Below are 20,125 nucleotides of genomic sequence, written 5' to 3' on the forward strand. Positions count from 1 at the left end.
GTGGTCAACGCAGGAGGATGGGAAGCGAAAACCTGCCTGTTCTCTGCCTCTGTCGATATGTTCTTTCCATGATTATTTTAACCAAAATCTTTGCGACCCCTTCAATTATCACATTCAAAACAGGCGCCCTTCTTTGGAATCTTAACGATCGCCCCCTACTTCCAACGTCTGGGAAAGTATCAGTTTTCTGACCCGGTGGAATTGGCTGAACTGCAGTAACTGTAGGTGCAGCAATAAATAACTCTACAGCGAGACCTTCAAGACTAGAAGCGTTACTCGGTTAGAGTGCATTGATTTCCAAAATGATTTTTCTTCGTCTTAGAGGAGCAGTCATTATCTGCATGTTTTGATGAGTAGCCATTTCATCGACAAGACGAGGAACTTCATCGGATGTTTAAGAACCGTGGGGAAAAGTTCTATCCACCTCTTCAGATGCTCGTTATTGTGGATGAGAAGTCGACCGTTAACATCCTTCACAGGACCATTAAAGGATTGGCAACTGCACGCAACTCATTCGTGATGTGGAGCACCCTTCTGAAGTCATTACGATCTGTGGCGTCCTATGCTTCCCCGATTAGCACAACAGCAAATTCTTTCTTGTCACGGGGCACACTATGTTGAACTTCTCAGGATTTCGCCACCCCCCCCATCACTCGTAGCGGTCAATAGAGATGACCCCTTTCTTCATCGATTCTCTTTCACGATTCCGAAGTCAACCAGGTCTTATGACATCACTTCGGGATAAGGTCGACGACCCGCGTAGCATCCGAGAAAAAAGCGTTTTGTAGTCCAATGTGCATCGATATTCTCAAGAGGGTTACTCAATCTATCAACGGTTCGATAAGCAAGAAGCTCTCCCGCTATCGAGCAACAGCTGAATCATACAAGCAGTCGTTGGTGAAATTGGGGTGTCGCAGCTCTTCAACTCTGCGAGAAGTAGTGAACTCAACAAACAAGCGAGCGTAACTCTGCATCAGATTTTGATCCCTTTCGGGGCCGATGTCAGCACCTCTTTTGCTCACTCAGTATGCGGATGATGTCCTTGGCCTTCCTTGGAGGGCCCGGTAACCAACATCGGAGGATGAAACTGCCACGGCAGCGGTCAGAGCTGAGGCTGCAGCGTGCGCATACGTCTTCTTCCTTCCCGCCTTCGTGTCCATATTCCTATGGGAAGGACCAGCTTCGTTAAGATCTCTCTCACTGATTTGATCACCTTCCGGTACGCCGGTCCTAGTCCTCGGGGGACGTGTGGACTTGACACCTCGTGCGGAGCACAATAAAACTTTGGCCACCACAGGTGTGTTACTGGTCAGTTACTGTAACTAATTTGAGGGATTCTAGCACAAATTTCTTTGCGAAAAATGCGTATCTCTCCGTCTCCTACCCGGACCTTTTCTGAAAAGGTAGCGAGATCGGGATGGAAGTTGGTTGTGAGAAGCAAGATAGCATTGCGGATAGTAAAATTTCTGGTTGCTGAAAGAGAAGGGCACCACCAAGCGAGAAGTCAAAAAAAAATTTGATATCTGAGTGTGATTATACAACCCTGTCGGGAAAAAATATTGACAAAGACTGGGTGGCGATGCAAGTTGTTTCACCAGAGAGGAGACGAGAGCAGAGGAGGAAAGGCGTGTGGCAGTTTAGAAAATGAAAGTTGCCACCATTGCCCAGCGGAATATTTTCAATGGACTTTAAATTTACCATAATGGATATGGAGTAACTCCTGGATTTCGTCGAACAACAGCAACTGTCAAAGAAGACCGTTGAGGTAAATAAGGTTAAAAGGAGCCCTGCGAAGTGGTAACCAAATAAATCAAGCATCGCCGAAGGTGCTAGACGCTTCGTCTTGGCAATTTTAAGGCCAGCCACCATAGTTACATCGGCATAAATACCAGAAGGGACAAACTCGAGAAAAAGAGAGAAGTTCTTCGAATCAAGTCGAACGAAGGTTGTTTCGGAAATACAAAAGAAGCCTGAAAGCACTAGGCAACATGAGGTCCACCCAGAGGGACCAAACTGATGATGAACATGCAACAGAAGCTACTACTCCAAGAAGACACGCTTCTTGGAAAATCCTTTAGAGAATATGGCAATCCATAGGGTAAAACCACCATTCAATTATTGGAATTATTGCAAATAATAGTAATTATTAGATCATTTGACAGAGTAATAATAGTATTGAAATTGAATCCTGAATCCTGATGATGACGGTGTTTCCTATGTTATGAATATTACGCTCGTGGTCTATACTCCGATTCACCCCTTATTAGTTCCCTCTTGCACGCTCGCAAGTAGATCAACCTCCGCCTTGCCCGTTCCAATTGCTCGTCTATCGCAGAAATCTCGTCTGAAGTCTCACTGATGCGCCCCTCTTCCCCCGGTAAGGTGTTCCTCAGCTGTATTAAATAATTTAGATGTAACCCCGCCTTCTTTCTTTCTAAATCCCTTATGATGTCGGTCGTGGCCCTTAGGTGTATATTGATGGTTACAATTCGGTCCATAGTCAGACTTGGAGGAACAACTAAACAGAGAGCAACAAGTACCTTTATTCGTGGTGATAAAAACCGAATGATACTTTTATGCCTGAAGTCCTTTCAGTTTATAGTCAAATCTGTTAATTTTGTTTTTACTGTCAGCATTTTTATGGCCAACTAACTAATTACCAACCCCTGCAAAAAACCCATGATTCCTGAAAGGAAACTTTTAGGTTGCCAGGTATTCGACCATATTTACCCAAGCCCCAAAAAGTCCCGAGCGCCGGAACCCCTGAGTCTACTTTTAAAACATGCAAATTAGAAAGTTGGATTGCAACCTAATTGTCGAGGGGTTGGAGTTTTAGTTCGAAAAGTCTTTCATGGAGAACTAGTGTCAATCTCCAAGACTTGTTAATGTAGAGTATCTAGGACTGTAGAGAGAAAATCCGGACCCAGGCTAAAATTATGCGGAAAAGTCACTCCCATTCACCTATTATCTCTTTTTTCATTGAAATTGATTTTCAGAGCCAGCAAGAAAATTTATTTTTTTATTCTTTTTTTATTAAAATTGATATTCCGGGCCCGCGGAGACTCTTCCTCTTTTACAAATTTTTGATTGGGGCGTCTTTTGTAGCCTGCAGAAGTGGTGAACATTTCTTTTGATTTTCATAGCCATTGCAAGGAATTTAGTGGGGCTACCAAAGCATTTGTCAACTTTTTTAGGTTTACGACACCAGCACGCCGTGTTGGAGGATAAACTTGCAGATTAGTCGGCGAAGTCATGTTTAAGGACGAATTACCACATAGCTTCCTAGATGATGGTGGACGAAAATTCGGCAAAATAAACGATTCGTAAGATGGCATGGTTGAATCATTATGATCGGCCGGGAGGATTGCTGGTTCAACCTCCCAGTCGGCACATTCACCTGCATTGATTTCAACCATTTGTATACTGCGGTTGAGAGTCTTTTGATGACTCAATGGAGACAAGCTGGACCCAAGATATTTGAACGGGGTCGACTCACACGGTGGTCAATTGGGCATGGACGAAGTTCTTGCATATGCTTCTGCTACTACCGACAAACCAATCGCAGGGCAACCGAAGAGAAGTTCCGAATACTCACTCGGCAGGTGATACGCTCAGGTCCTCCTTAATAATGTCCCGTAGGTCAATAAACACGGTAGGTAGTCGGCGAACCCAGATTGGTTTTTCTTCATGGCATATTAGGGACGCTTTCAGCCTCCAATGCCACTGTTCAATTGTTCCGATGAATGTCGGAGAGCCGTGGTCCAGGTACTTCTACAGCCCGTTTAACTCGCTAACGTTGAAAACTCGTCTTCGCATGCTCTTAGGGACGACTGGCCTGAGCATCGTAAGGGATGTATCGCATCTAATACTTGAGCTTCTGATGGTAATAACTCTAAGTTGCGCGCCGCTTACCACCAGCCACTGTAACTCAGTATTGCGAGATTGCTTGCAAGAGAACTATTTCAAGTTCAAGTCCTTCCTTCGAGTAGTCCTTCCTAAGAGTAAGTGTACGCACTGGATGCTACTGTATATCGCGAGTAGCTTGTAATCGTACGTGTTGTAGTTTAACTAGGTGGTTACCCTGCCTCTGCTCGAGGACGATACCGCTCATCAGTAACCAAGGCTAAAGATCTATTTGGCGCTAGCCACGCTTTCGCGACATTGGTCGGGTGCTTGGATGGGAGTCAGTTCAATGGTACGCCGTGTTGTTTCGACTGCCTGCACAACACGTCGTTGAGTGAAGCTTGCAGATTAGCAGCATTTGGAATGAAACGACGGTAGTAGTTCAGTGCCCCTTGGAACCTTCAGAGCTCCTTGAATGTAACTGGTAAAGGAAAATTACGTAGTGCCTCTACTCGCGACGTCGATGGTACAATGCTGCCCTTGCTAATAGTCTGACCGAGAAACTCCACTTCCTTAAAATGCATTTCGTGGTATTAATCATAAGACCACAGCTGTCAAGTCGTACAAACAGCATGCTTAAGTGCTGCTCATGCTGCCTCGGATTTTCTGAAGAAACCAAAATGTCATCAACATACAAAATGCCAAAATCAAGACCCCCTAAAGTCTCATTCATGAATCGCTGGAACGACTGGGCGGCGTTCTGTAACCCGAACTTCATCACTGGAAGTTCGTGCAAACCACACGGGGATGTCACTCTCAGCAATTGGAATTTGATGGGAAGCCCTTAATAGATCTGTTTTGCTATTTTCCGAGTAGCATTAAGACGGCGATAATCTGTCAGGCAGGATCGCCAGGAGCCATCCTTTTTACGAACCAGATGAGACGGGCTCGACCAAAGGCTGGTTGATAGACAGCAATGATCCATTCTAAGCAGGTACTCATAGTCTAATTTCGTCGACACTAATTTCTCGGGAGTAAGGCGACGAGCTTCTTTTGCCCGCACTGGAGGACATGAGACTGTAGTCCTGGGACTCAAGTAGATTAAGGCTGAAAATTTTCTGAGCACTTTATGGAAGCGTGTTTGCCCAAAGAGCAGTTCTACAAACTAGCAGTTATCCTTTGGTTGGTTCACCGGTTGACGAATTGATGACGCGCTTATTACGGAACCTAAAATGACACATTGAGCACGGAAAAATTACGATAGCAACTGCTGTCTGAAAGTCTTAATTTTTGAACCATTTGCTGCGTAACGTTAATACGCCGATGATGCAGTGTACCTGACGTTGTCGCTGCGGGGAATCACAGAAATATCAGCTGTGGTGTCAACAGGGAATAGGTGATCCGTCGATTTTTCTAGAACGTCCAGGCTTGATGGTCGCTCTTAACAACGTTGGCATTAGATTTCTGACACTCTCCACTGCGCAGCCTACCACGGTGATCTGCATTTGCGACCACGTTTTCCCAGCAGTCCATGACCTGACCATGAACCTGTTGGACGATGCTGAATTACTTCTTGAAAATGGATGATAACCTCAACTAGAGTTATATTTCTTTAAATCCAAACGGAGCATCCAACTGAGAGCACGACTTTAGGCATTCAATAGTTGCTACATACGCCGGATCATGCGCTTCGTATATCTTGTCAGTCATTTTAGCTAGCCTTGTGAGGTCTGTAATCCTCGACACGCTTAAGGTTTTTCGAAAATCTTTGAGTAGATGTTGTAACTCAAGCGGTTTCAGAAGCGGCTCGCAAACCTTCGAAGTGTTCTTGCCTGCAGTGTACGCAAAAATTGAGAAGCTATCTGATTGTCAACTTCGAGCTCGTCAGAAGACCTCGCAGCTCCATTTTCTCCGACACTGCAAACGCGTTTGGCAAACAATTCTTCAACTCCTGAAATTTTCTGACAACCTGCGAAGTTTCGATCAGATTCGCAACCTGCGGGAGGAATTCCGGGTTGAGCTCGGAAATGACTATCAAATTGAGCCACACCTCTCGAAACTTGATTTGTCCGGAATTGTGCCTCAATCCTCGCAAACCAAAGCTTTGATCTGAAAGACCAACCGCTTGCCGCTTGCTATCACAACATCCACAAAATTGTCGTTGTCCGAAGATGTGTTTTAACGCGCTCAACTAATGTTGACTGTGTAAAAGGAACTCAACCATGGACATGCGTAGCTCAACACGACGTATTGCGACTCTTGCGTATTTAACCAAACAGTGGTAATCATATGGGGTCATCAATTGTAGTGCCTCTGGCGGTTAAAACGCAACCTCTACATTCAATCTACAATATTTGTCAAAACCATAGTTCAACGGGAGTATAGCATTCGTTTCAATCATTGTCTGATCTTGTGCTATTGCTGCTACTAGAGACAACGGGCTGACAGGTTTGGTTTGAATGAAATTGGAAGCAGAGTTAGCGCTTTAGTGTCCCCCAAAGAATTCATCGAATTTTTTCTCATATATTTTTGTACGACGATGTTGATTGCTATGTGGTGGATATTTTGCAGTTTGATCGGGTTTCCCACAAGGATTGATGTGTCACCATATGAGTAATCTATTATGCTACGTAAAAATTGAAATCCTGAAATTGTTATTGGTAGTAAGATGGGTTTCTGAAAAAATCATGGTGTCAATTTTGTTGGTGTCATAAAAGGCTTTGAATTCGATGTTATGATTAACTATTATAGTCCTTGCGTTTGGCATTTCACAGGGCAAAGCTTCAGTGATCTCATAAGATTTTGAGGTCCAAAGCGGAGTCTGCCTGAGTTATGTATTGTCATCGGCATTATTTCTTCTTGTTATCAGTGAAGTTCTTCATGCTGCCTTATCCGGAGGACGTGACATCTTTCCTTAAATAGCTCTACTTCGCCGATGGTGGCATGGAAGTGGATTTTGGCCGACGCATTAACAGTACTAGATCTGCTTTCGCTGCTTTGTCTAAAATCTGCGAATGTAGTTATCTCAACACCGAGATCAAGTTGAGACTGTTTACCTCCCACTGGGGTATACTGGGTCAACCAAACCTACGTGGCTATCCTCCTTCCCTTGATTTCCTTGGACGCTTGCGCTTCTTCTCTACTGTTTAGCACCAACTGCCTTTGGGGAGACCCACCCGTCGGCCATCTTGGGAGAGTGAATTTCACTACATAGTGTGACTAACAATGCAGATAGGGATAGTGCCTTGGTTTCGATGTTGTTTATCTTCGTTTGGTCAAGGTCCATGACCTGGTATGGAAGCAAACAGATGTCATCAACGTAGGTGAGGAAAGATGTCATCGTCCTTCACGTCCTCCGAACAAGGCAACATGAAGAATGTCACCGATAATAAGAAAAAATAATATCGGTGACAAGATACAACCCCGACGGACTCCGCTTTGGACCTCAAAATCCTCCGAGATTTTACCGCGGTATAGCACGTGACATTTGGCGCATATGTCATTCTGATAAAAGCAGCGACGGCTGAAATGGTATCCTTCTGCTTAGAGGAATTGTCCTTATCCGCCTGCTATGGTGAGTAGCCATTTCATCTACAAAAGGGGGAACTTCACCAGATGTGATACGGTTAAAATCCGCGGTGAAGTGCTTCTTCCACTTCTTCAGTTGCTCGTCATCGTGGATGAGAAATCGACTGTTAACGTGCTTCACAAGACTACATCGATGCGGCATAAACTTCTGAAGTTATTGTGTTTTGCGCCATCTGCCGCCTTCCTGACCAGCGCAATAGTAAATTCTCCCTAGTAATGATGCACACTATTTACTTGATTTTACTTGATCGCCACGCCCGCCATCACTCGTAGCAGCCAATAGAGCCTTCAACTCCTTCTATTCACGATTCTGCTGTCAGCAGAGAGAGAGAGAGTATTTTTGATGGTAGCCCAATGTTCATCGATATTCTCAGATGGGTTACTCATCATACGTGCCGTCCGATCAGCAAGATAGCTCTTCCATTGTTGAGCGACAGCTGGATCATACAAGCGATCGATATTGAACTGGGGAGGTCGCATTTCCCCAACCCTGCGAGAAGTGGCGGACGCAAATGCAAATGAACGTCAGATGGTGATCCCTTTCGAGGCGATGTCGGCGTTTCTCATGTTACATACATCTAGGAGGCAACTCTTAGATCCACTGCTGATCGCGAAATGGTCTATCTGATTGCCCGTATTGTGTTGGCCAGTTGAAACTCAACTGACCTTATGGCCAGGCTCTGTGCTCGAAAAGGTGGAAGTTACAGAAATCTATAAACCCCTCACTATTGTCGTTACGGTCACCAAGACCGTGTTTCGCCATCACTTGTTCGAGCAGGATGTTGTCGGAGCCCATTTTGGCATTCACGACCACAATGTCACTTTTAGGAAGCCTCTCCTGAACCGCATCCTTCTTCACTATATCAGAAGCCTCCGTTGGTATATAGTACTGTACAATTGTGATGCTCTTTAAGCTGGACCGGAACCTTGCAGTGGGAATCTTGTCAGAAACCGGCTCGCGGGCCAAGAAAGCGCGATTTGCGGTAGCCACCAGAAGCAACCCGACTTCAGATTCGCGTCTGCTATTTGGCTTTCTAGAGTACAAAAGCACATTGCAATAAGTGTGGCAAGAGGGAGACTCTCCAGAGTCTTACTTTCTTACTACGCTTAGACACAGAATGTCCAGCCTATATCGCTGGCATTCCTGCTCAAGTTGGAGAAAGCGAGCATTCTGGTACTGTTTCCTGCTTGTGGGTATCGGCACCAAGCTTGTCCTCTCTATTACATGTTACACGTTACTCTTGAGTGGATGCAAAGGAAGCTATTTCTGTCCTCTAGGTTTTTCTATTGTACGCTAAGGTGCGTTCGTTTCTTTTTCGTTGGTGTGGATATTTATTCTGGCAAATACCGATATTTCGGGAACTATTTGTTCCCTTCTTCAGTGCTAACAAGTTCAGAACTTGTTAGTTTCCGCCCCTGTTTATTAGTGTGACATCCAAAAAAGGCAGGCTGTGGCCTACTGCCGCCTCCATTGTAAAGGTAATCCTTTTGTGGATTTTGTTGACAACACGGAGGTTGCATCTTACCTCTGGACCACGGCAAGCATGTCATTCACATGCCTTATCCAAAATAAAGGGATTAGACCGTTTTCTTCCATTTTTTTTTATGAAAATTTGGTTTGGTGGAGTAAGAGGATTACCCATTGGAACTCCTGAGATTGTCTTGTAATGTAGTGGCGAACGCACTATCACGCGCAATAACCAACGATATGCCGTGTACTCTCATGTATTCCTCGGAGACTTGGGTTCTTAGCAAGAAGAATTGCGCACTCTTGGCCGCGTTCGAGAGAAGAATTCTCCGAAGAATTTTTGGCCCCCTACATGAGGATGGACGATTCCATAGCCTACATAACCACGAAATCTATGAGCGATACCATAACCGTCCGGTTGTGGATAAAATCCGCCTGAATAGGTTACGATGGGCGGGTCACTTAATCCGTATGGATGAGGATGATCCAGCCCGGAAAGTCTATAAGGCCAATATCTATGGTAGAAAAAGAAGACGAGGCAGACCCTGCCTAAAATGAAGTGATGGCGTAGGCCAGGACGCCAGACAGCTTTTAGGGATATCGAATTGGTGGCCCTCGGCCCAAAACCGGGATGTCTGGAGTTGCTTATTAAGGCAAGTCTAGACGGGATACCGGTTGTTGCGCCGTTGATGATGATGATGATAATGCCGTGTACTCTTACACCGGGAGTGTTGTAAGCTAAGTACCAGCAGTTAAATGAGTTCCATCTGAAGGATGGAGTTTTTGTTTATTGTGATAGGCGGATGGACAAGGCACGACCTTGAAGAATGGAGTTTTTGTCTATTGTAATAGGCCGACGGACAAGGCACGACCTTATGTTCCTGGCAGTGTTGTTTGTCGTATCAGTTCAGTAGAACAGGTAAGCACACCAACTTACCACATCAGCATGTAAAATGCCAGATAGCAGTGGGTCTCTTGCGGACTCGCAGAGGTACACACATATCCTGACCATGATGGACAAGTTCACTCGGTGCACAGAAGCAGTAGCGATGAAAAATATATTGGTAGAGACGGTAGCAGATACTTTCTTCATTGTATGGGTCTCTAGTTTCGGGGCACCGGCCACGATCACCACTGGTCAAGGGTCACAGATCAAAGTGATATTATTCAAGGTTCTCACGAGGCTGGTTAGATGCGAGAAGACTGGGATAAGGGTCTCTAATCCGGCCTCTAATGGAATTTTGAAGTGTTGCCGCAGGTCGTTGGAAGCAGTGATAGTATGTCACGGTCGGAGTCATGATTGGGCCTGCAAGTTCCGACGGTACTCACGGGACTCAGGAACGCCATCAAGGAGGATGTAGGGACATCGGCGGCAGAAACTACGGAACTCTGCTGCGAGTGCCTGGGGAATTTTTCTTGGGAGAGGACACACTATCAAATCCTTAATTGTTAAAGTTGAGAATGCAAATAACTCGGGCACGTTCGACACCGGCACCGCACTATCACCGCAGAAAGGGTCCTTAGGGAAGGGTCGAGTGCGAAGGACGCTGGGACCCCCTTACGAACGGTTATTCCACGTTATCTCATGTCCTCTGGAACCGGGTTTCACGGTAGATGTGCCTGGAAAAGGCATCATAGTTAACGTCGACCAAGTGAAAACTGCGTACCTGAAAACATTGGCCGAAGTTTCGTCCCGAAAGCGACGTTTCCAAGCCCGAAGGTAGAAAAACTGACCTTTGCCGTGTTTGCAGTTATTGACTCTGTGAGAGCAAGTTTATTATAATTTCCTTCGATGGAGAGCTGTAAGAAAGTAGAATGCCTTCCATTCCTGAATTTGCCACTGTCCTGTTTCTAAGTTATTGCTAATTACCTATAAAAACTGACCTTTCTGATAATGGCATCTAATTTTGCGTGCCTAAAAGATAAACACCCAAAAAACTATAATAATTACAGATAACTTTTGCTATCCCTTAAAATCTAAAAATAACCCAATTTCAAATACTAATTGATTTGTCCTAAAAGCTAAAAACAGAAAAAAGTCCATTGAATTCTTGGAATCCTTTCATCAAGGAATTATCTATTCTAACTTTTCCCTAGGTCAACATGCAGACAGGCTACTATAATTTAGTTTGGGTCTATTAAACTTTACCTTCCTTAACTGGAACTTTTACCAATTCATGTCAAGACATGGCAAATTCCTGGGAAAGGGACTCATTTTATTCTTGGAAAGGATGTGTTAGATTCACTATATTTTCGAAAGATTCGATCCCGAGTGGTCTAGAAGGTCTACGAGGAATATTGTTAGGCTACATATGACCTAACATAAACAACAGTATTTCCAGGAATACCCTCTCTAGGTTGAAGTGCAGCTCGAGAAGTGACGAATCGGAAAATTCGTTCACAGCTTTCTATAAACATTTCCCTCATACTGAGCCTGCTAGTTCTGGGAATTGTTGGTGTTTTTGGTGGTGAAGTTTTTGGAATTTCTCTGGGCATTTGGGAAGGGAAAAAGAATTTCTGAGATAATCAAACGATAGAATTTCCATAATAAGAATGTGGAAACTTCAAGTGATTATGAAAATTCCTGAGAACGGAGGTGGGTTATGTTAGTTATGGGAATGATTAAATGGAAGGAAAGGTCCTTATGATAGTTCTTCGTGAAAATATCATGGAATTTATATTCTCTTCGCAAAATCATCATAAACTTAAAACCACCTAGTTCCACCCAAAATTCTTCGCGCAGTGTCTGAAATCGTTAAAGCTTCTACTGATCCTTGAGAAAACTCGGTTGTTGTCGGCATGACCTTTCCACAGGCTTGGTTCGAATTAAGTGGAGAAGGTCACAATTTTTATTTGATCGGTATTTTGGTTCCCTCCAATTTTTATGCTCGGACCAATCTTTCTAAGCGAGTTCTTGTCAATGTAAATTACATGGCCACACCGTTGAAGGTGTCTTCATTTCGAATCTGATCATACCGTGTGATGCCATTCAACCAAAGCCATATTTTCGTCTTCATTACCGCGAGGCGTCGTTCACTGCCGTTGGTAGTTGGTCCAGAATTATAGAAGGCGGTTGATATTGGGGCTGATGTTGGACTTGAGACGTTCGGTGATGCGTCAATCACAGATAATGCTAGTTATGGAATGCCACTTCATCCAGTTCACCGTTTGAAAAAGGATTGGTTCGAGACGGATGAAAAGGGAAGGAGAAGGGAGTGATTAGACTTGGGTCAAATGATTTCTCGGAACTGATAATGTGATGGGCTCGCATTTGCTTCGGGTTCAGATTTTCCCTCTACTTTCCTACTCTGGCATGAATATTTTGCGAAAGCATGTAAAGGAGTATTGGTCCGTCCTTTGGAAGGAGATGGCTTGGTTATAAAGGTTACATTACTAAAGAATGCCACAGGGCCTCAAATTCAGGCTATATAAAGGCGAGGAAGGTTTACATAATAGCAACATTGCTGATAGCTCCAAATACCGGAAATCGACGTAAGTTCTTACTGGAACGAGAAAATCAAGTTAATCCAAACTCAACCTTCAAAAAGGATTTGCACTCTCAGGTCGCTTCCGAAGTCATCTTTACAGAGTGTGCATAGCTGCTATGCTCCTCCGAGTTTTACCTTTATGGATTACGAGAAAAGGCTTTGGCAGTCTGCTCTTTGAAGGCCAAGTAAATTACTGGTGCCCAGCAAAAATGAAGGAGCAATTCATTGTTAGCTTTTGATCAGTTGGATCTGATACTAAACAGAGAAAACAAGGGTTTTGCTATTCGTTGGTGCTGGGCTGGTGCTTAACATGTCTTATCATTTTTAGGCGGATTATAGATTATAGAAAATGATGGATATTTCCTCCCTCCTCAAAAACTTAATTAATGATAGAATAGTCCGTCATGCGGTGTGTTATATACCCAAACGATTGTTCAACAGGCGAAAGATAATACTCGGTAAGAAGCAGAAAGCAATCCTAGGAAGACGCCAGTAGAAATCTCAAGTTAGCTGTGTAGCGAACGCTTGAAGGGACTCTGTTCGGGAAGGAACATAAGTTTTTCGCAGATCTTTAGGGGGTTGTGAGTAGGCCACTCAAAAGTCAAACATTTACCGCATGCTGAAAATTATTCAGCGGTTATTCCCCCAGCAAATCCTGCTTAGCTTTCATTAGAGACTTGGGGAATAATAGAAGCTCATATATGTCAACATTGTGAAGGAAAGCACCAGTCCGAATGACAGGTCGAAGTACTGCAGGACGTGCAGACCAAAAGGCCATTTCAGGAAGGACGATGGAGTTAAACCAAAATGCTTACTGTGTGACGGGAAAGAGGGGGTGAACTATTGGCATATTGTTTTCAGGTGACCGGAATACAGGAGGACCCTCAGTGCAAATCAACCTCAACCATTTGCCAGGAGGTTCCGGACCTACTCTCGCAAATCATCCGTGGGAAAGACATAGATGTGGTCGTTATTAGTAAGTTATATCGGAATCATGGTGGTGACATTTGGTTCAAAGATGAAACTAGCTAAACCTCAATGTAGGTTTCCGGGGAACAAGTGGTGCATGCAGACTATGGATTCATCAGCATGGAATCGTAACGCTGTTAATCAGTTGGATCCTTCATATGGTAGAATAAAGAAAAATCTACATATTGGTCGGACAGAAGTCTATTTATGCAAGGTGTCTTAATTGTCGCCCACAGAGAAGAGGGTCTTTTTTCCTCTGTTATGACTTCTAGTTATGGATACCTTGGTATGGTACCTGGAGAACACAACGGTCTTCGCACAAGTAATTACGGACGATCTTGCAGCACAGTACGTGAGCGCCTGAATGCTACACCGCATGTAATCCACAGTTGGTGCCCCCATAAGGAAGCCCCATAAGACTGCACTAGTTACATTCACTAGGAATGTCAGGTGGGGCAGCTACACGCTACCCGCCTTAGAGGCGGTGGAAATCAAGCTGGTATAAACAGTTAAATATTTAGGAGTACATCTCGACTTCAAGTTAATGTGGAAGCACCATATCCAGGACAATACCAGAAATCCTGCCGATTGCTCTCGCGCTCTTGGACTGCGATAGGTAAGACCTGGGGAATTCCACCAAAACAGATTCATCGGTTGTATCATCGCCCATTTTGATGATGTATACATTCATCGTTTGGTGGCCGAGACTGAAATTTGCTAACATAACAGCAGGAAACTGTTGAAACAGATTCAGACCGCACCTTTCAAGGTGGATGCAGAAGCTTGGAGGAAAGTGGAACCGTGAAACAGAAATTATCGGAGGAAGATAAGACCTGGGCGATTATTATTTCCAAACAAGGCGAAAGGTCATACGCCGACATTCTCAGGAGAGTGAAGGTAGACCCTGAGCTCACCAACTTGGGATACAATGTCAGCCGCATTAGACGGTCCCAGAAGGGAAACCTTATGTTGGAGCTTAAGAAATCCAATTGATTGAGCCAAATCGGAAAGCCGTTAGGACTGGAAGACGACATAAGGGCTAGCAAACCGAAGATCACTATAATCTGCAAAGATATAGATGAAATCACGACGAAGGAGGAGATTCACGAAGCGTTAGAGAAGCAGTTCGATCTTGCCGGACTACAAGAGTCAGCGGTCAAAACGCTGAGGAAAGCCTACCAGTAGTTAGAATAGTTGTCTTAGGGAACAGGTGGCGTTAAAACGGTGCTTTAGATACCTTGGCCTCGGTCACATCGCGAAGGCATGCACTAGTCTAAATGACACGTTGAAGTAATGCAGGAGATGCGGAGTGGGAGGCCATACCAGCAAGGACTGCGGAGCTGACCCAAATTGCCTACTGTGCAAAGGGAAGGAGGGTGTGGATCATGGGAATATTGCAGGCAGCAGCAGGTGCCCGGAATACTGGAGAACCGTTAACACAAATCGCAGATGAGGTTGAGGATACAAATCAACCCCAACCACTATGAGGTGGCGCAGGATCTACTCTCGTAAACCATCCACGAGAAATATATCGATGAAGCCATAATAAGTGAGGCATATCGAAACCACGGTGGTAGCATTTGGGTCAAAGACCAAACGAACCAAGCTACGGTATGGGCTTGTGGAGAACCAGCCTTCCAGGAAATAATGGAGTACTCGGGGGAGGGATTCACCAGAGCGAAAGTAAAGCGTCCACATCTACAGCTGCTATGCTCCACCCAACGCTACACTCCCCGAGCATGAGCAAATGCTCTGGGTTTGGATGCAAGAGGACGTTGGCCGACCATAATAGCAGGCGATTTTAATGCATGGGCTCTTGAATGGGGAAGCCGGACAACTAATGTGAGGGGATGTGTTCTCCTCGAAGCATATGCGGAGCCAGACATGGTACTAGCGAATGCCGGGACCTGATATACTTTGAAAGGAAGGGGGGTATAGTGGACCTAACATACGTGAACACTGCTTTAGCTAGTAGTGCTTGGCAAGTCATTGAAGACGATACTCACAATGATTACCAGGCAATCTGCATGGAAATCAACGGCAAATCGAGTTCAAAAAGAGCTCCCGCAGAATGCGGGGTGGCGAAAGCTTTTGAGGGGCACGTTTTCCGCGGCTCTCGAGCCTGATATATATCAGATGGTACGGCCAGAGAAATAAATTAAACACAAATCACACGATGGGTGGCGGAAACATGCGAAGCTACTATGCTCAGAAGCGACCGCTCCTTAGTAGGCAATCCAACTACTGGTGGAACAATGACATCTCAACTTTACGAGCCGCAGCGGAAAATCCAGTAGCGATGCTCGTAAGAAAACACACACCCAGTTTCATGGCGGCATAAAGGAAGCCATTTGAAGGAGCGAAAAGAACTACTTTAAATAATTGTGCAAGCAATCTGATGTAAACCCTTGGAGTGGAACCAACAGGCTGGTGATAAAAACATTGCAAAGATCATCTCAGGTGATCTGTCAGCACTTTCTGAAAGAGATTGTTGCCAATCTGTTTCCTACCCCCTAAAAGAGCTGTAGGCAAACGGTGGTTTAGCTCAACCTCTAGTAACCGAGGAAAAGTTGCGGGAAATATATGGTAGGACCGGCGACAACAACGTCCCAGATTTGGGTGGCATCCCTAACAGATCTTTGAATCAGTGAGTGAAAACTAAAGCCGATTTCTTCACTAACAGCTTTAAGGCGTGCCTAAAAGAAGGAATATTTTCTGCTCAGCGGAAAAAGCAAAAGATAGTGTTGTTTCCCAAACCCAGGGTCCATCCATCCCTGAAGATTCATCATTATGTCACCCAATCAGTATATTGGACAGCCTTGCCGGAGTGGTGCGATTCATTATGCTTTACGAGTACCAATGTGCGAGGAGAGGCTTGTCAATTCTCAAAGAAGGAGTAGCATACAGAACGTTGAAATGTCACCAGATCACGAAGGGTCGCACACAGACTTATTCTCAATACTAAGATATAGCTTGAGCGGAAGCACGGAGAAACAAACTGCCACATTACCCAATTCTTCACAGTAGTCGCTAGGTCTCTATAGACTTCGCTTTGGATGATTCACCGAATTGTCCTGGATCTGGTAATATGGCGGAGGATCTAGATCAAATGATGTTTCACTGCTCAAGGTTTGCGTTGGACAGGAGGAATTTGAAACAACCGCTGAGAAAGAGCGTGAGCTCGGAGAATATAATTGCGGAGATGCTGAGGTCAAAGGAGAACTGGCTTATGTGTCTTTCTAAGATTTTTACACCTCCATGTCTAAACAAAAAAATGCAATTCATGGAAGGGTAATATCAGAAAGTATTCCAAAAAAGGTAATAATAATGGTAGAATTTGGAAGGTGAGTGCCGAAATCGGTTAGTAGATGCTTTATCGAGATTTTTCCATAAGACCTGCCTTTAAGTGAATATCTGGAGTGCCTGATACTAAAATACACGGCTAATAATTGACGATCATTGAGGCCGAACAAGGCTAGGGGTGCATCTTGTTGAGGGAATGTCAAAAGACTAGCGTCTACCAGCTGTTGCTTAGTGGTTTCGAAGCTAAAAATATGGAATCCGAAATGGCGAAGTGACCATCCGGGATGACCAGGATCAACCGCAAGAGCAAAGCTATCTCATATCCTGAAGGTTATGACGATACTGACCATGAAGGTCTTCCAACAGCTTAGTGCCGCACTCTCAACTGCCTTCTCGATACGCGCTTGCACCTTCGTTCCTCTCACGTCATTAGCAAAAATTTTAAGGATACGTGAACTTATTAATTTTATATTACAAGGGGAACGTCGCGTGACATTTCGTAAATACTGTGAATGTGAAGCGGAAAGGGGAAACAAAAAAAATGAAACGCTCTTTGAAGTGTCCAAAAGGACCCTATCCTCCCACTTTTCTGAGTCTGGTTAGCATAGAGGCTTGCAAGTGCTTGTTGATGGTACACCTCAATAGAGCTGCATTCAGGTGCTGGCAGACCATTTCGCCATTTATGATAACTCAGCCCTTGTGGTTGAGCCTGCTAACCTGGATGGCCACTTTTCCTTCGATTGTTGGATCGACTGAAAATCTGTGTATTGGAGGAATGCGTCAAATCATAACCAAATTGGGTGATCTTCCGCGCTCTCTAAGGATCTCCACTACGATTGGGAATCCTGGCCTGTATATGGGTGTTACGGCAGGGGTTACGTTAAATTTATGCAACTTCTGTAATAAAGGTTTAGAAACATCCACTGACAGCTTGGCTCAGAGGAGAATGTCGCCGGTTGAATAAGGTGTACGGTATACTTGTAGGTTGGCCAAGCCCAAGAGGCAATAGAGAAAACTGGGTTCCCTTCGAGCCCTAAATAAAGATACACAATGAAAGAGTTAACATTAAAGGGAGGATAGCGAGGCTCGCATAACTTTCATCCTGGGTCTGCTGCCATGGAAGTTGGTTCCTGTCATGCTAGTTTGTCAATTTCCAATAACTCAGCAAAAAAAGTACTGAATAAATCATTAAGTGTATTTTGTATCTGACATAGGAAATTGAAAAAATATCGGGTTTGATTGGACGACCTGAATAGCAGCTTGATTTTCAATTAAACTGGTTGACGAATGGAAACATGCCAGTGTCAGCCTTTTGAAATTAAACTCCAATTTCACTATTTGTTTGCAATTTGTGGGGATATTTTGTCAAGGGTATAACATTCCTCCGTATCAAATTTTTTTTGGGGTGTATTTTCCAATCTATCATGCTGAAAGCAATTAGGTGACAATTAAAATATCTGAAGAATATTAAAGATAGGGCATTCCAGGAAAATCATTTTCCAGCAGGTATTTTATAGGATAATTACCGGAATATTGCCAAAGAAAGCCTAAAAGTCAAACCTAACAATAAAACTAGAGTTGATGAACTTCTCTATAAAACTAAAGGACTTCTGGGAAAGGGCAACAGTTGGTTGTTTTTCACGACGAAAAAGGTTGTTTGTCGTACACAACCTAATTTTTTCAATAGAAAGATTTACTATGGAGCGAATTGAACGCTTTAATAGACGCATACGGGCCACAGTTGACCTCATAAGGGATTTACATAAAAAGAAGGAGGGGTTGTACTTGCGTTATTTATGGGATGTAATGCCAGTCTTACCTGAGTCAGAAAAGCGGGCGAAAACCCGTGAAATTTCGGACCAGATTGCTGATATAAACGAACAGTTGGAACGTGAAAGGGAGAAGCTGATCTATTTCCAAGTGTGCAGGGTTGACTTAGTTAACGAGCTGAGGTGCAGACGACGAGGATAATGTTCATGAAGATAATTATATAGACTTCTGTTGAAAGTAAAGACTGAACAAAGTGAAGCGATACAGGTCAAATGCGGCCAATATTGTGTTCGCCATGTTGTGGCCTTTAAGAAATTTTCTAATATGTTTTAAGGATATCATTTTATTATTAATTCAATTAAATTTAAGATAAAAATTAATTAAATTAATTAATTATTGTTATTTCTTTGCATCAGGATATATCTCTGCATTTACCGATTGGAGAAATTTTTAACATCCAAAAAAGATTGACAGACGGTTTCGTCTAGAGTAGAGGTAACTCATCAGACACCGCCTCATCACTGCCCTGGTGGCAGTGTGACCGAAAGTAGGGAAAGGCGGTAATCGCTCCATTTATATACCTAACTACGTATATTTGCCAAAGTGAGTTCTCAGGGATCGTCAGCGATCCTTAACAAGCTAGCTGACCCCCTAGCTGGCATAGTACTTGCTTTCTAGGTAGTAATCTCGAGAGAGTTTCTTGGTGAAGCGCGAACTGCTAATGACCAATATACGCCGGGGCACACTGGGAGTCCTCGGAGCCGTCGACAAGGATGGGGTGATGTGAGCCTAGATATCTACCAAGGTGATAGTTGTGGCGTATATCAGTAGACGGCCACTTCGGCTCCGGTAGTGTGCATTGAACCCTGGGTTCCGGGATCAGCTAATCGTAGGTTAGGCCTCAGGTAACTAGGGTAGGGGCTTTGTCCCCGAGGGTATACCCGTTCCTAACTATTGTGGCCCGCTCCCTTGCACACGATGCGCTAGTAAACAACTTAAATGGGGACCAAAAACAAATCAAAAGAGGAGATAGTGGAGTGAGCCGGCCGAAGACGCGCCGCTCGCCACAGCGCCTAGCGAAGGACTCGCAAAGTGGTGCGGCACCTGTAACGGAGACAAGAACTCAAACCTTACCACGCAGTGCTATAATTGCGGAAAGAGGTATAGTGGAAACTGTCGAAACTAATCAAATGGTTTCGAATATAAGCCGAGTGGGAGGACTGTGGACTACTCTGACGCAGGTTGAAGAGACCTATTAGGAAATGTGCGGCAGTTGTGAACCACATGAGATCTCTGACGTTCCTTCAGAAGAAAATGTCAGCAAAGGGGTGAAAAACATGCTGGCTGGAACTAGAGAAGCTCTTGGAGAGGATTTTATATTATAGATGGACATGGAGAGTAAGAGAAGGGAAGCAGAAATAACCGCGCCTCCCAACGAGATTACGAGTGCCAAACGGATCTCAGACAGCTCATATCAAGCGAGCTGGGGAAAAAAACGAAAGGAGGAAGGGAAGCCTTTTGCGAAAGTCCTCAATGAAATCCGTTGCAAGATCAAACCCGAACATAACGGAACCATTTGTAAAACGAAGGGTGGTGGAGTCCTAAATCCAATAAATAAAGTAACGTTCTGTGAAGAAGTCAATAGGCTTCTGGGAGAAAAGCCTTGGTTTCTAGCCTGGAACTCACGTGTTCTCTG

This window comes from Hermetia illucens, chromosome 1, assembly GCF_905115235.1.
Source record: "Hermetia illucens chromosome 1, iHerIll2.2.curated.20191125, whole genome shotgun sequence".
NCBI lineage: Eukaryota > Metazoa > Arthropoda > Insecta > Diptera > Stratiomyidae > Hermetia > Hermetia illucens.